General features: G+C 34.4%; 1 pseudogene; it reads left to right on the forward strand.

Annotated features, from left to right (window-relative positions):
- Positions 1-11,051: 11,051 nt before the first annotated feature.
- Positions 11,052-12,371, forward strand: LOC140635021 (heterogeneous nuclear ribonucleoproteins C1/C2 pseudogene; annotated as a pseudogene).
- The last annotated feature ends 425 nt before the right edge of the window (positions 12,372-12,796 follow it).

Raw genomic sequence — 12,796 nt, forward strand, 5'->3', positions numbered from 1 at the left:
ATTATGCCTCAAATTATATTAAAAGTTGCTCAACAATACTAGTAATTAAGGAAATGCAAATTAAAACCATAATAAATTACTACATTTATTAATATGTCTTAGACTAGAAGGGCCAGTGTCGATAAGAATGGAGTGACTAAAACAACATATATTGCAAGGGAGTGTATATTGGTCCAATCCTCTGCAGATGTTTTTGGCCATATATACCAAAGCTACACATATCCTATCTTTTACCAGTAATTTTAATTTTAGATAGAATGAGGTGGAATGAATGACATCAAGGGAATATTTATAGCATTTTATTCACAGTAGTCAAAAAATATGTCAATTCAAACCTGCATCAAGTATAGAAAAAGTAAATTGAATGTGCTAAAATGATAAATAGAATTCTGCAAACAATAAGAAAAAAGAATAAATTCCTGCTATAGCAACTATCATATCCATTTGGGTTGCTATAACAAAAATACCATAGACTGGATGGCTTAAACAACAAACATTTACTTCTCACAGCTCTGAAGGCTGGCAAGTCAAAGATCAAGGTGCTAACATATTTGGTACCCTGTTTCATAGATGGGGGTCTGTTCCTCATGTCCTCATATAATAGGAAGAGCAGGAGAACTCTCTCGAGTTCCTTGTAGAGACACCTATTCACTGGAGGTTAAGATTTCAATGCATCAATTTTAGGAGGAATACATTCAGTCCATAACAGCAACAGAAAAATGAATCTCATAGTCATAATGATCAGTAAACGAAGCTGGAAATAATATTTTTATCTATGGTGCTATTCCACCGATATGAGGTTCAAGAGGAGGCAAACGTATTCTCTGATAATTGAAACTGGAATAGTGATTACCTCTGGATAGAATCATTACTAGATGCTCAAGGGAGATTTTTGAGATATTGAAACTATTCTATAACATTTTTTTAAAGATTTTATTTATTTGTCAGAAAGAGAGAGAGCACAAACAGGCAGAGCAGGAGAGAGAAGCAGGCTCCCCACTGAGGAGGAAGCCCAATGCAGGGCTTGATCCTAGGACCGCAAGGTCATAAGGCAGAGGCAGATGCTTAACTGACTGAGCCACCCAGGCACCCCTCCATAACTTTATCTAAATGTGTGCATACATGTAAATTCTTCATATTGTACACATAACCATATTATGATATATGTCAGTAAAGCATTTAGAACATAATAATGTAATTTTTATTAACAAATTAAAGAAGAAATATATATAATTATATTAGTAGATGTAAAAACAGCTTGGATAACATAGTTCCCTTTTGTGATTACTATAAACAAAACAAATTTTTAAAATTCTTCTTAATAAACTATAATAGAGGGCAAATTCTTGAATCTGGTAATAGTTACTTAACACTGTTTTAGATGCCTCATATTTAAGAGTAAAGCATTATATTATGATTTATCTAGTAGTGTTAATGTAGAGGCCTCTTTTAGGCAACCAACTTGAAAAATGGAGTAAAAGAGCCCACAGGAACCTCCAACTGCTGGGGTTAGTATAAACTGGCCAACTAGGCAACCCATCTCAAAATATCCATAAGCCTTAGCAGACCAATGGGTTACTTACACTCTGACACAGGTACTAAAAAAGGAAAATTATTCCATACCTCCCCATACCTCACCACTTCCCACCTTTAACTATGGCCCCCAACATTGCCTTTTGGCAGACAATCTCTGCTTTGCTGCCCTCTGCTCCCTTGTGATGTATTCAATAAACTTCTATTTCCTTTGTTCTGCCTTGGATGAATTCTTTCACCACTGCACTAACAGCTTCCACCCAGTTGGGCCACCCTACATTCACTGGTCCCCACCAAATAGGGAGAGAAATCACATGAACTACCTTGAGTTTCCTTACTAAATTCAGAAAACAGATAAGGATGACCTTTAACATTGCTTCCTTCATATTTTACTGAAAATTCTACCTAACCCAGTAAGATTAGAAAAATAAGTAAAGGTATAAAGTTTAGGAATAAGAATTAACATTATCACTATTTGTAGACTATATAATTCTTTACTTTAAAAAAATTTAGAAAAATTGCATTACTGAAAAAAAAATTGCATTGCTGACTCTGACTTCAATAAAATATGTCAATTGAATTATATATTATCAACAAATTATTAGAAAATGTAATTTCACAAAAACATATCATTACAATAGCAACTAAAAGTGTAAAATTTCTAGGAATTATTTTAACAAGATTTATTTAGAATCTCATTGTAGATTATAAGAGTTTTATTTAGTGAGTTTAAAGTAGATCCATATAAATAGATACATATAGCTCAGAAATAATGGAATGCAAGGTTAAAATTATAATTCTTATTCTGAAAGATTTAATGGAGCTTTCAAATTTATTCTAAAATCTTTGTGGAAGGACAAAAGAGCATCAATATTCAGGAAAAATTTCAAGAACTGTGTTGTGTGTGGGGGGGAGGAATACAGTGGGGCTTGTTCTTTCAGATAAATATCTAGTCTTATATAAACTTAGAATAATGAAGATTGTGTGATATAATTATGGAAAAATAGACTAGCAAAATCAGATTTTTAAATGTATAAAGAGATGCATTCATTTATGGAAACTGGATAAATGATAGATGGAAAATTTGATAAGTGATTTGAGTGTAAAAATGAATTATTCAGAAAATGGCATTGGGGCAAATGGCTATCATATGGAAAAGATTAATTAGAAACATAGAAGTGTCATAATTAATTAATTCCAGAATAATAAAAGAGATAATTTTGAGATAGAATAACTTCATGAACTTGTTCAAAGAAAGAGTTTATTTATTTATTTTTTAAGATATGAGAATATTTAAACCATATGGAAAAGAAAGTTAACTTTTTACATTAAAATGTAAAATTTCTGTATCCATGCATAAGGGGGACCATGAGTGAAACAATAACTTGTACATTGACATTAGCAGATTCTCTACTCAGAATTGCTATTTATTGGGTGGATATTATGTGTCAGGCATGTTCAGAGTTCTAGGAATAAAACAGTTTAAAAAAGAGACAAAAATTCATGTCCTCATGGAGATTCCATCCTGGCCCTATAGATGCTGTGTGGTAAAATCAGAGTTTGAACCCATTTCTGCCAACTCTAAAGGTCCTGCTTTATGAAGTGATAAATACATTGATATTGTATATTGATGCATCACTTTATAAATATTGTGAGCTTGGTAAAATGGGGTTATCCCTGACAATTGGATTAATTAGCTCGGTTAAGACAGAATCTTAACCTGCTAAGATCAAGCATTTATTTATAATGAATTCACTATTGAAATGAAAGTAATCTTGAAAGGATTCAGCCTTTCCAGAAGACAGTCCATCTTGTAGTATGTAAAGATACAAATGTATTAGGAACTCAAATAAATAAGAAAAATAATGGGAAAATGTGCAAACAAAAGGTAACAGGTAATTGATCATAAAAGAGGATCATTAATAATATAAAACATACTTCATTTTACTGGTAGTCAGGCAATTTGACATTCAAAGCAAAAGGAGATACTGTTGCTTACTCATCCAATTGGTAAAATTTAAAGTCAGTCAACTCGAGTGTTGGAGTAAATATGGAGCAATACAAACTCTTATCTACTACTGGTGAGAGTGTAAATTATTTGTCATTGTTGAGAGACAGCAGAATGCTAATGTTTAATAAAGCTGAATCCATCCATACTTTGTGACCCACCAGATCCAATTCTACATGTGTAGCTTAAAGACATAAACAAAAATGTTTACTGTGATCATGTTTCTATTAGAAAAAAATTGAAAAAAAAGACCATCCATTAACAGAAAGATAAATATATATATTATAATCTATCCATCTAATAAAAATAGATAACCATGATAATGAATGGTCTAGAGCTTTTTTATCAACAAAGATAAATCTCTAAACATAATTTGGAACACTATGGATGAGAAAAAGATGCTTTAAATATCCTATTAAATGAATTTGAAAACATGTAAAACATTACTAGATATGGATTATGGATTCATGCATATGTTGTAAATGTATTTTTTTAAGTATGAGAAATTCTTAATTGTTACAGTGTTTTCCTTTTGGAAGGAGGAAGGTAAATCCAACTGAAGAAGTGAATTATAGAGGTTTCCTGTCATTTTAACATTTTCTTAATCTGGCCATTATGAATGTATATATTTATATATACATACATAATTTCTATTATTCTTTATACATTCTGAATGTCAGAAATATTATATTTTTAATATATAAAATCATAGATATCTCCAAAAATTTGTTTTATTTTATTTTCTCATCCTAAATGCACCATTTCTTATATCACTATGATAATCATATACTCTAATATTATAAACACAAAGTCCAGTGAATCAATTAAACAAAAAATATTTACTTGCTGATCTTCCTATTTTAAGATATGAAGCTAATATTGTATTTTGTAATGTGTTGGGATTTTAAACTGTAGCCAAAAGAGATGCTTCAAAGGATGATACTGCTGACTTGTGAAGCCATAAGCATAAAAACATCCCACATTATCTACTCTGATGGTGAAACTAACACAAAGAGATATTACTGTTACCTTTGAAGAACACCACAACATACCCAAGATTGTCCAAATCCAATAGTCACTGCCCCCTTTCAAAACAAACCATTTCACCCAAAAAGAAAGAGTCGTGATATGTGTTCTGAAAGAATAATGTTATATCTCACTTTTTTTTTTTTTTAAGATTTATTTATTTATGATAGACATAGAGAGAGAGAGGCAAAGACACAGGAGGAGGGAGAAGCAGGCTCCATGCCGGGAGCCCGACGTGGGACTCAATCCCGCGACTCCAGGATCTCGCCCTGCCAAAGGCAGATGCTAAACCGCTGAGCCGCCCAGGGATCAGCTATATCTCACTTTTAAACTTTGGTATAAAATTGAACATATGGGAAGCTTTCACAAAATACATTTCCCTCAGGGGAGGCCTATGAGGTAAAAAAACCCAGGCATTGTTTCTCATTATAAATATGTTGAAATACATAACTGCCCAGGCGTTTCCAATGTGAAATCCTAATTATGAATGATGGATTAATCCAATAAGACAAAATTACGTTACCTGAACTTACACTGATCTTTGCATGTACTCTGGAGATATTTTTGCTGGACTCAACACCATGATTATGTTAAGTACCATGTTTAGAAAGAAGAGCCTGAAGAAATTCAATATACCTTATGTATACTTTTGTTCTTTTTCCTGTATTCCAGCTCCCTGTCTTTTTACATAGCAAATAATTCATAGAACATTCTTCAGACTATTTTACCCTAAGACAAAGTAGAATTGAGAATTAATTAGAGTCCTTTGGAAATTAACATCTCATTCTGATAATACAAGTGTTGACTTATTAACCATTTGTCACTTTTAGTAGTGATTGATAACCTTGTTTTTTTTAATTTTATGGATTACAATTTTAAAGTCAATAATAAAGCACTGATACATAATTTATAGGGAAAAAAGAAAAATCAGTAACCTCTTCACAAGATGAATATGTTAAGCACCAAAAAACTTACCTCAATTTCCCAACCAAGAAGACATTAAGGAACAGAAAATAATATATTTTAGCTTCATATTAATCATTTAGAATCACCAGAAGGACAAAACCCATTGTCTTTTTCATAAGTGTTTAAATTCATAAAGTTTCAAAAGAACAGTCACTTGGTCAAATTCAACTCAGAAGCTGTATTCATCATAAAGGTAATGGGAGTTTGTACTTAGTTACATTTTAGCTGAAAAACAAAAAATACCACCTCTCTCTTTTACTTCTGCTTAATGATCTGTGTATCAAAGGCCAAAAGGTCCACTTCACTGGAAGTCTACCTTATCAGTTGATTTCTGTTACTGAATGGTTACATATTTAAACAATGTTTCTATGAGAGGCATCCTATTGGGAAGTCCTTAAGGGTGTCAGATGACAAAATAATAGCAGGTGTGATGATACAGTCAACACACATTGGGGAATAGATATCATTTATTTCTCCTAATAACCTTGTATGATAATTTTGAATATACAGTTGGCCCTTGAACATGAGTTTGTACTGCATGGGTCTTATATGTGGACTTTTTCCAATAAATACAGCACAGTATTGTAAATGTATATTTCCTTTCTCATAGTTGTCTTAATAACATTTTCTTTTTTCTAGCTTACTTTATTATAAGAATACAGTATATAATGTATATAATATGTATAACATACAAAATATGTGTTGATTGTTTATGTTACCAATAAGGCTTCAGGTCAACAATAGGCTATTAGTAGTGAAGATTTGGGGGAGATGAAAGTTATCCATGGATTTTCAACTGCACAGGGTGGGAGGTTAGTACCTCTAACTCTCTCGTTGTTCAAGGTCCATACTATTCATTTCTTAAGGGAGAGACAGGGAAAAAGAAACATTCTAAAGACAATATCATCCTTTGGGAGTCACATATAATTTAGGGAAAGGAAAAAGAAAGAGGTTTCCACAAAATGACAGTAATAGATAAAAGATAAATTGTCAGAAAGAAAGGAAGAGAACTATATAAGAGAAATGATCTAGAAGTCAGAGGAGGAACATAACAAACAAGCTTTGCAAGTGCGGATGAATCAGCATTCTACCACAAGTTGGCCATGTCCCAGGCATTTTAGAAGTATCCAGTCAATGAATCATTACATTGTCTAACTGCCCTGTGTGGTAGGTAATTTTTCTCAATATATAGGTGACACTATTTTGGTTAGCTAAGACTTTCAAAGTCTGTTTAAATAAGAAATATAATGTGTCATTTTATTTATTCTTCCATTCAAATGAGAGAAAAGGAAGTAACAATGATCAACCTCTGGCTTTTCAAAGAAACTATCCAAATATTTATGCCTTTGAGAAAACAGAGATATCAATTTAAATATTATTTCAGGCCACTATTTTATTAAGTAAAGCAATCAATTGGAATAACACATCTCCTAGAGTTTAAAGTTTAGTTTAGTAAGACACAACAAGAAGTCTTTGTGGTTTTGAAAGGTCTCATCATTGAATTTAAACCTTTTAATAATGCTTTGGCGCAAAATATTATGTGATTTTCTTGCAGAGGTAATATTTTTATCTCACCTTTTATAACTTTTTTTTAAAACAGTGATTAGAAAGTCTTATATTTTAAGACTAAAAACTGGAGTTTCTTTGGTTAGCCCCGAGGGAAAAAGAGGATAGCTGGAAAACTTAACCCCTATGATATAAAAAGGAAAAGGTCAGAATAGGAAAATTAAGAAACAGCAAATGGAGGATGTCATGGTTTAGAGCTGTATTATTTTGCATCTAATGTAAGTAATGCACAAATGTCTGTCAGTGACAGCACTGTTTGGAGACTTATATCTGCCTAAAGTCAAAACTTATGCGGGCTCAATTATTTCTTGCCCTCTCACATCCAAGGACATTTTCAGTGGATATAGCCCAGAGAATGTAAGACAAATGGGGGCAGTGGGGTGGGGAGGAGTGTCAGAAATTTGACATGGAAGAAACAATAATGGGGAAAGAATTGAGATTCATAACCAAAGGGGATATGGGAAAATAGTAGAAACTATAGTTTTGGAGTACCTGGGTGGCTCAGATGGTTAAGCATCTACCTTCGGCTCAGGTCGTGATCTCAGGGTCCTGGGATCAAGCCCCACATCAGGCTCCCAATTCAGTGGGGAGTCTGCATCTCCCTCTGCCTCTCCTCCTGTTTGTACTCTTTCTGTCTCTTTCTCATATGTATATATTTTTTTAAATCTTAAAAAGAAACTATAGTTTTATCAACATGGCAGAAATACTATAACCTTAAAACCTACACATAACCTAAGAAATGCTGGATTCCATATGAAAATTAATGTATAGCCAAGTTTTCAAGAAAGAAAGGAAAATACAAAGATGACAAAAATGAAGCAGAGATGAAAACGAAAGTGTAAAGTAACATGAGGTGATGCTGTAGCAGCCTTGGACTTTGGCTTTGGAAACTAGAAGCAGGAATCTTAACTTTCTTCAGGAATAGATCCTGAGCCTGAATGAGGGGGAGATTTAAAGCTGGGATCTCCTTCGATAAAGTCAGGACTTTAAAAGGCTTCACACTCTGTAAGAGCATTCACTAGAAAAAAAAAGTCTTCAGTGCAGTTTGATCGCGAGAAGCTCCATTGCCTCTGTAAGGGCTTTGGTGAGAAAGATTAATGAGTGCACCGAGGAAACATCAAATTTCAGGCTTGTGTCTTATTTGGCTATGAATTCAAATTTCTAATCTATAAGTAGAATGGGCACCCCCATACCAAGGTAATAATTTAAATTTTCTTTCTTTTCTTTCTTTCTTTCTTTCTTTCTTTCTTTCTTTCTTTCTTTCTTTCTTTCTTTTTTTTTCTTTTTCTTTCTTTCTTTCTTTCTTTTCTTTCTTTCTTCTTTCTGTCTTTCTTTCTTTCTTTCTTTCTTCTTCTTTCTCTTTTTCTTTCTTTCTTTCTTTCTCTTTCTATTTCTTTCTCTTCTTTCTTTCTTTCTTTCTTTCTTTCTTTCTTTCTTTCGAGAGAGAGAGATAGAGAAAGAGCATGTGCACACACAGGCACACACAAGTGGTGGGAAGGGCAGAGAATCTCAAGGAGACTCTGTGCTGAGCATGGAACCCTACGTGGGCTCAATCCCACGACCCTGAGATCATGACTTGGGCTAAAATCAAGAGCCCATGGCTTAACTGACTGAGCCACCTAGGCACCCCTGTTGCCATGTTTCTGATAGATGAGGGGTTTCTAGGGTAACTACATACAAAACCCTATTGAGTTAAATACTCATAACCAAGACCACAAGGGATTCACAAAAGGGGGGAAAATGTCCATTGAAAATAAATTCAAAGAAATAAATGAAGAACAAATCCACATATTAAAAAATTTGCCGACACCACATAAAACAGAAGCCCAGACCTTGAAGCGCTAAAGGGACATTGCAAAAGAATAAAAATGTATGCCAAAAAATGACTTATGAGTCAAACCCTAATGGATAGGTCATAGAAGAAATTAGACACCAGCTGAGGAGGTAGTTGTTGAAGTGAAAGTTAGGCCTGAGAAAAATTTATGGAATGCAGTGCAATGAATCAAATAGATTTTTAAAATATGGAAAAGAGAGTAGAAACCTAGATGACAGATTTCATATCACTAATAATAGTTTTATAAGAAAAACTAGAGTCTCTAAAAGAGAGTGATAGCAAAGAAAGAAACATATTTGACAAGAAAAATACTTTTCTTTTTTTTTTTTTCAGAATTCATCAAAGGAGAGTCCTCAGATTTAAAAGTAAAAGTAAGGAAAGTGAGGAAAACCAAGGGTAAGAAAAAAAAAAAGCTCTTAATAGGAACTAAATTAAAAAAAAGAATTCATTCATAAAGGAACATTAATTCACTGAATACAAGCTTCATAATAGCAAAAACATAGGAGATAAGACAATAGTGCTGAGAGAAAATTATCAAACAAAAATCACATACCTGGCTAAATCATCTTGTAAGATGAGAGCATAGAGACAAATATAGATTGAGATAATTTACGATTTAAACCTTTATTGAAAGAATGAATAATGGATAGACTTTATGAAGAAGGTATTTGAATTCAGATGAGGGAGATGAATGTTAGACATAGTAGTCAACAATTGAGATAGGTGAACATGTAAGTAAATCTAAATAAGTTATAACTGTGTACAATCACACATGTTGGAGGAGTCCATATATAATATTCTTCTTCATCTGAATTGAAATACAAGAAATATTCATCAGGCCTAGGTAGATATAGATGAAAACACCAGTTTTCATTAACCAATATATCTGTATATTGGAATATATGCTTTTTTTAAATTTTTTTTTTGGAATATATGCTTTAGGTGTAGAACTAGACTAGTTTGAAAATCTACTCTGAAATAAAGTTACTCCTCAAAATGGCAGCTGCTCCGAAATTTACAATCGGCCAAGAATGTGTGTACATTTTACAGGAAATCTGATGTCAAAGAGCAAGGAGTTTATCAGACCATATCTGACCCCTCCCAAATTCACTATGGGTTCTTACCACTTCTCTTGGAAGGTAAAACAATCAGTTTCATATAATTTATGTGGCTGTAATAAATAAAGCAGAAATTTTCTAGGATTACAACAGGAAGTCTTTATTTCTTGATCATATAAGAGGACTTTATCCCTAGTCTCATTAGTAGTTAGAGGAGATGTCCTTCTTTGGGAGATGCTATTCTCATGGCTGAAAAGGCATATACATTCCAACCATGTGTTGGCTCTTTCATTGGGAGGTTGCCCATGTCACATCTACTTGTATTCCATTGGCTGAAATTTTGCACATCAAGTCTGATCCGAACAAATAACATAACCTACCAAATTAATAAATGAGGGAGTTAGGCAAGAGAGAGCCCATAGTGTCCATTGTCCCTATGGAAGAAAGAAGCAAGAGAAAGGATCTGTCCCCAAGATAATAGTGACCAATTTTGTATTCATGTGGGTGTGTGGTTAGGTAGGTGTTTATAAAATAAGATGAGATTAATAATCCAGACAATATAATGTAATGTAGAAAAGTAATTTAAAATAAATAATATTTTTAGGAGAAAGAAGTACTAATTTTTGACACTGTTAAACTTTTATGCATTTACTATTTTTAAGTACAATAAAAATTCTTAGAAATTAAGTATAGGAAAATTTAAAAGGGTAATCAATTAAATTAGCGCAAACAAGTAGAATACTAGTAGTAGATAGAGGAAGTAAAAGAAAAGCAGGTTAATTGAAAAAATAACACAAAATGGAAGACATAAAATCAAATGTATTAGGAAGCATAATGAATGTAAATAAAGCAAACTCAGCAGTTAAAGTCCAGAGATAACTGGACTGGACAAAACAAAACCAAACCTGTGTGTTATTTTTCTGAAATGCAAAAGCATGGAAAATTTGAACGTGAAAAAAAAAAGGGAGAATTGATGTCAGGCAAACACTTAACCTATGTAAAGATAGGAAGCTATGTTAATATCAAACAAAATAGACTTTAAGACACAACACCGGACGAAGGCTGAGCGGTCGCGGCCGCGACGTCGCCCTCGAGCAGCACTTGGCTTCTCCACGTGGAACCCGGGAGTGGGAGATTCAGAATCGAATCCCTTCTCCCTCCCCCCTCCTGTTTTCGGCTTTGAGAGGAACCTTACCATCAAAGACAATGGCCAGCGATGTTACCAACAAGACAGATCCTCGCTCCATGAACTCCCGTGTATTCATTGGGAATCTCAATACTCTTGTGGTCAAGAAATCTGATGTGGAGGCAATCTTCTCAAAATACGGCAAAATCGTGGGTTGCTCTGTTCCTAAAGGCTTTGCCTTCGTTCAGTATGTTAATGAGAGAAATGCCCGGGCTGCTGTGGCAGGAGAGGATGGCAGAATGATTGCCGGCCAGGTTTTAGATATTAATCTGGCTGCAGAGCCAAAAGTGAACCGAGGAAAAGCAGGTGTGAAACGTTCTGCAGCGGAGATGTACGGCTCCTCTTTTGATCTGGACTATGACTTTCAACGAGATTATTATGACAGGATGTACAGTTACCCAGCACGTGGACCCCCTCCTCCTCCAATTGCTCGCGCTGTGGTTCCCTCGAAACGTCAGCGTGTATCAGGAAACACCTCACGAAGGGGCAAAAGTGGCTTCAATTCTAAGAGTGGACAGCGAGGATCTTCTTCCAAGTCTGGAAAGTTGAAAGGAGATGACCTTCAAACCATTAAGAAGGAGTTGACCCAGATAAAACAAAAAGTGGATTCTCTACTGGAAAGCCTGGAAAAAATTGAGAAAGAACAGAGCAAACAAGGAGTAGAGATGAAGAATGATAAGTCAGAAGAGGAGCAGAGCAGCAGCTCCCTGAAGAAAGATGAGACTAATGTGAAGATGGAGTCTGAGGGGGGTGCAGATGACTCTGCTGAGGAGGGGGACCTACTGGATGATGATGATAATGAAGATCGGGGGGATGACCAGCTGGAGTTGATCAAGGATGATGAAAAAGAGGCTGAGGAAGGAGAGGATGACAGAGACAGCGCCAATGGCGAGGATGACTCTTAAGCACATAGTGGAGTTTAGAAATCTTGTCCCATTATTTCTTTACCTAGGTGCTTGTCTAAGATCAAAATTTTCACCAGATCCTCTCCCCTAGTATCTTCTTCAGCACATGCTCACTGTTCTCCCCATCCTTATCCTTCCCATGTTCATTAATTCATATTGCCCTGCGCCTAGTCCCATTTTCACTTCCTTTGACGCTCCTAGTAGTTATGTTAAGTCTTACCCTGTAATTTTTGCTTTTAATTTTGATACCTCTTTATGACTTAACAATAAAAAGGATGTGTGGTTTTTACCAACTGTCTCCAAAATAATCTCTTGTTATGCAGGGAGTACAGTTTTTTCCATTCATACATGAGCTCAGTAGTTGCTTCCCTAACTGCAAAGGCAATCGCATTAGTTGAGTAGCACCTGAGAGCAGCTTTGAGTTAGAGGTATGTGTGTTATACCCCACATAAGAATGCTATGTGGGGCTGTTCAACACAAATGTAACAATGTATTTTTGTGAATGAGAGTTGGCATGTCAAATGCATCCTCTAGAAAAATAATTAGTGTAATAGTCTTAAGATTTGTTTTCTAAAGTTGATACTGTGGGTTATTTTTGTGAACAGCCTGATGTTTGGGACCCTTTTTTCTCAAATAAACAAGTCCTTATTAAACCAGGAATTTGGAGAAAAAAAAAAAAAAAAGACACAACACCTACAGTGGACAGAGTATACT

Source organism: Canis lupus, chromosome 6 (genome assembly GCF_048164855.1).
Source record: "Canis lupus baileyi chromosome 6, mCanLup2.hap1, whole genome shotgun sequence".
Classification (NCBI taxonomy): domain Eukaryota; kingdom Metazoa; phylum Chordata; class Mammalia; order Carnivora; family Canidae; genus Canis; species Canis lupus.